The following is a 5,000-nucleotide window of genomic DNA, read 5'->3' as shown; positions in this document are numbered from 1 at the left end:
AATACAAGAAAAAAAAACATCCCAAAAAATCAGTTTACCTCGACTGGGTATATCGATCTGAATATCGGTCAGTCGTGTTATGATTACACGCTATCAGCACGCTAGAGAAACTGGGAAAGACCACTTTCTCGCAGCACAAAACAACACAAAGCAATTATCAATGAGACGAATGAATGTCAATTTTTCTCCACCCTCCTCAAAAAATTATTCATTTGATGTTGTCAATTCTCCTTCTGTAGATAGTATGCCCTTGGTTAAGAAGCTCATAACATTGCCATCCGGAAGTGTAACGGACCAACACACAAAACGGTGTGTATCCATGAACGTTTATAGTCGGGTTAATACAGTTCAGTGAGCATAACTCATAAACGCGGATGGCAAAAAATGAAAACAAAGACCTGAGTGACGTAATCTTAGAACTATCTATAGCATCACATTAATTGACTCAAGCTGAAATAAATGGGATGTAGGCTGGACTTTTGTAAAGCGCTTTGAGCACGTTTAGTGGATAGTGCGCTATATTAAAAAGCTCAAAGCTAAAAAATTCCGGATAGTATAATTAATATTCGTTAAAATTAAAATGATTATCATTAAGGGTCGTGGATACACTGCATGCAAACCCGAAACTTGTGTGTGGTATAGTGCCAAACAAGGCCGATTGAGAAAATAAATAAATATGCAAACTTAGAAACGTAAGCCTCTATACCATTGCCGACTAGAGTACTATAGTTTCGTCATGCTCTATACAGATCAATATCCACAACCTGCTCTAATAATAAATTCTGTTCTTTACAAGGTGCCCATAAATTTAAAGTGTACGGTGAGACATGACGCTTTTGAGGCGTTAGTCAATATCATTTATTTTATTTTATTTCGACAAGGAGATCGAGATCACCTCAGTACAGTGAGATAATGCGAATTAAAGGCCTTTTCCAACATCTGAACATTGGGCCCCTTGCACACAGCGGTACTCAACTTCAGATCAGAAGTCATGAACAAAAATCAATGTAACAGCTTCGAAAAAGACCAAAATACCAAACATGGAACGTTTTGGGCTCAAATCCCATCTTCAGCCAATATAACAAAATCAATAAAAACATGAATACATCACTTAAAATCTTTATAAACGACAGTATATTGCACGTGGTGTTCGTAAGTAAATAGTATTTTGATGTATTTTGAAATGTTAACAAATAGAAGCGTTCCCTTGGTAACCAAGCATTAGATATGGGGAATGGAGTGGATTATTAAACTATACATAAAAGTAGGTGCGTAAAAACAAAATAGACGAGTAGAATTTAGAATAAAAAATAGATGTCAACGATTCTAATATTGAAGACACACAGCCTTGACAGCTAATTTTATTCTATTCGTCAATTTTTAAATAATATTATTTCAACGCACCAAGCCAACTCCGTCTGTATGGATTTTAAGAGATGTATTAATTTTTTAAATTGTTTTTGCTATTAACTGAGGAAGGATTTTGAGTCCGAAACGTTCCGTGTTTGGTATTTTGTTCTGTTTTGAAGCTGTGATAAAATCAATGTTTGCTCACTATTGAGAATTTAAACGATAGCATGGTTGCATGTGTCCAACTCACCTTCCTTCCCCCCACCCCCCCCCCCCCTTCCAACAAAAAGAAATCATAAAAGCTCCCCAAATGTTGGGTCATGTCTCTATAATACGTTAAGAGTTACACGGGCCCCTCTGTAAGTGAATCAATACCAGGCAAAGGAGAGAGAGCAATACAAGAAATTAAGAAAACCATCCCATGACCCATACACACTTTTTCAGATCTTACACCAGTGAATTCTCTCTACACTAATCTGACCCTTTAATATATTTAATAGATGCTGCGCTATTCTTTTTCTTTTTTTAATTTTTTTTTTAGCATCTCTTAAATTTCGTTCTTACTTATAATAACAAACAAACATACAAAGAAATAGATAGTCAAAACTTACCTTCACATAATATGACAAAGAAAAGCTATTCCAAACCACAAAAACACAAAACACAATACACGAGTACCAATAATAACAATAGGTTTAAAAGAAGAAGAAAAAGAAGTCGTTAATAAATCCTCCGAATTGACACAATAAAATAACACTCAATCAGAATTTACTATAACACCCAATCAACAATCTACAATTCAAAACGCTATTCACGTAGGTACTTTCATAAGACCCAATCACCAATGATAAGTACAACACACACGCAGACACGGATATTATTAGAGATAATCGCGTATCGGGGGTCCAAATCTCCACCCATAAAACTGCTTACTGTCATCAAAATCGCTCTTGCAGTCTTATTGAAAATCGTACACATGTTGAATGTGAATGGTGGTGAATGTTGACACGGGCTTTTTTTAAAATATATATTTACCGCTACCCTACGACAAAACGTCCTTTCCTCTTCATTTGACAAAAGAATAAAAAGTTTCATTTTCATAAATCGATAGATTAGGATTGGGGGGGGGGGGGGGAGAGAGAGAGAGAGAGAGAGAGAGAGAGAGAGAGAGCGGGGGAAGGGAGAGAGAGGGGAGAGAAAGAGATGAAGAGAGAGAGAGAGAGAGAGAGAGAGAGAGAGAGTGGGGGCGGGGGAAGGGAGAGAGAGAGGGGAGAGAAAGAGATGAAGAGAGAGAGAGAGAGAGTGGGGACGGGGGAAGGGAGAGAGAGGGGAGAGAAAGAGATGAAGAGAGAGAGAGAGAGAGAGAGAGAGAGGAAGGAGGGGGGGGGGAAGAGAGAGAGAGGGAGAAAATGAAGAGAGATGAGAGGAGAGAGAGGAGAGAAGAATAGATAGGTGAGAGAGAGATAGATAAATAACGTCTAAGTTTATATCGATATCTATAGCTTTAAACGTACAATATCAATTGCTCGCTACCCTTTAAACTGGATGCTAATTTTCTCCGAGATCGATTCTTTGTGATTTTTTTTCTTCTGGTTTTAAGACTTTCTGGAATGGTGAGGATCATTATGGGGCAGCGTGGATTAGCTGTACAGTACAGTCTTTGCTTCGTACCCGAAAGGTACCGCGTTCAATCACCCGCCGATGCGCTGTGTGGCCCTGATTAAGTCACCTCACCCTAGCTCAATTTGCGGCGCTGCATTGCGGCTGAAGCCTGGGTTATTCCAGTCTTCCCTTGGAATAGACCGTAGACATCTATTTCCCCTATGGGTTGAATAAAGGGAATTCTATTTATTTTTATTATTATTTATTATATTACACAATAGAGTCAATCAACAAATAAAGTTTTTTAAAAACGTTCTGGCCAAAGTGAGAAAAAGCGTTTTGTCATAAAATGACAGTTTATTTATTTCGATTATTTCAAAACGCCAGACGCCCCCGATTACCAAAATAAAAAAGACGCCACAACAGCAATTGTGCGTGCCTTGCCTATATTAACGGTGCCTTATAACACAAAGTTGATGACACTGATAAATTTTTCACTACTACTCGCACTTTGTATTAGAACTGCTTTGTATCACCGCGTTATACACCATACAGATAGTTCGAAGATGACGTCACTCAGATCTTTGTTATTGTTTTTTTGCTATCCGCGTTTATGAATAATTCTCACTAAAACGTATTAATCAGACTATAAACGACCATGGATACCCACAGTTTTGTGTGTTGGCCAGTTATACTTCCGGATGGCAATGTTGTGAACTTCTTAGCCAAGTGCATACTATCTGTTGAAGCGTCAGTCAATTGTACAATAACTCACGAATGAAAAAGTAATGTAAATGTTGCTGCTCGAAGTTCGAAGAAATAAAGAAAATGTGAAATTGAATGAAAGCTTCATTCAATTTAATATACGAAAACAGATAAAATGGACGTTTCTCTTTATCAATAAACAGGATGAATGAAAGGATGAATTTCATTCATACTGTTTGTTGATAAAGGGGCAACCCAAAACGTCCATTTTATCTATTCTAGTAATTAAATTGAAGCTTACATTCAATTTCACATTGTTATTTAATTAAATGAAAAAGTAGTCCATCAGAGGCTGATGGGGCCGGACTTTATCCCGGTTTCTACAACGTGAAAAGGACAATAGCAATTGCTTGATTAGGACGCTAGTAAATAAATAAATAAATATTGAGCTTTTATATAGCGCAATATCCACTTAACGTGCTCAAAGCGCTTTACAAGGGGTCCCTGGTCAACAGAAACATTTAACATGTAGGACGAGACATGACGCCTGTTAGGCGATATTACAATTTTTCGGACAAAGACAACGCTGTTAACGGCCAGGTACTCATTTTACACCTGAGTACGGTGAGAGAATGTGAGTAAAGAGTCTTTTCCAAGGACTCAACTATGCGTGGAGCGAGGCTCGAACCCAGGACCTTCCGATCCGAAAGCGAGTGTCATACCACTAGACCACATAGCCGCACAGTAAGTCTATCTCAGAGTACTTTCCGCCAGATCTAACACTAACAGACTTGGAGGGGGGGGGGGGGGGGAATCAGAAAAAAATCTGGAGATCGATTGTGGCCCCTTTGTGTGCGACACGAGTGGCTTCCCTTCCCACCTGAGGTCGAGTGGTATGAAGCTCGCTTTCGGATCGGAAGGCCCTGGGTTCGAGCGTCGCTCGACGCTTAGTTGAGTCCTTGGAGAGGGCTATTTACTCACATTCTCTCACCGTACTCATATGTAAAATGAGTACATGGCCGTTAACAGCGCTGTCTCTGTCCGAAAAAAAATTTGTAATATCGCCTTACAGGCGTCATGTCCCGTCTTATATGTTAAATGTTGCTGTTGCCCCGGGGTTCCTTGTAAAGCGCTGTGAGCACATTTAGTGGATATTGTGCTATAATATTATTAAAGCTTAATTATCAATTATTATAGCCAGAAAACTCCCACAAACATTAAAACTGATCACACTTAACCCAGAATAGACCAAAAAAAAAAAAAAGAAAAAAAAAAAAGAAAAAAAAGAAAGAAAGATGCTGAATATTGCAGTTCTTTTTATAAAGTTTTAAAAGAATTTTCAG

The 5,000-nt window shown here is 38.4% G+C and overlaps 1 protein-coding gene across 5 annotated transcripts in view; it reads right to left on the bottom strand.

The window, feature by feature from the left end:
• Positions 1-5,000, bottom strand: part of LOC144975329 (microphthalmia-associated transcription factor-like) — a 101,933-nt gene that overhangs the window by 74,288 nt on the left and 22,645 nt on the right. The window contains exon 1 of one of the 5 annotated variants that reach the window (XM_078919305.1): positions 1,962-2,338. The exons of the other annotated variants lie outside the window; for them this stretch is intronic. The gene's annotated coding sequence lies outside the window, so the exon portion shown is untranslated. Of the gene's footprint in view, positions 1-1,961; positions 2,339-5,000 lie in introns of those variants that run through there. 5 annotated transcript variants of the gene reach the window in all.

The sequence above is a fragment of the Berghia stephanieae genome, chromosome 6, assembly GCF_034508935.2.
Source record: "Berghia stephanieae isolate SIO BIC M18660-M18661 chromosome 6, UCSD_Bste_1.3, whole genome shotgun sequence".
Taxonomy (NCBI): domain Eukaryota; kingdom Metazoa; phylum Mollusca; class Gastropoda; order Nudibranchia; family Aeolidiidae; genus Berghia; species Berghia stephanieae.
Note: the sequence above shows the minus strand (reverse complement) of the source record. Positions and strands in the feature narration are given on the sequence as shown.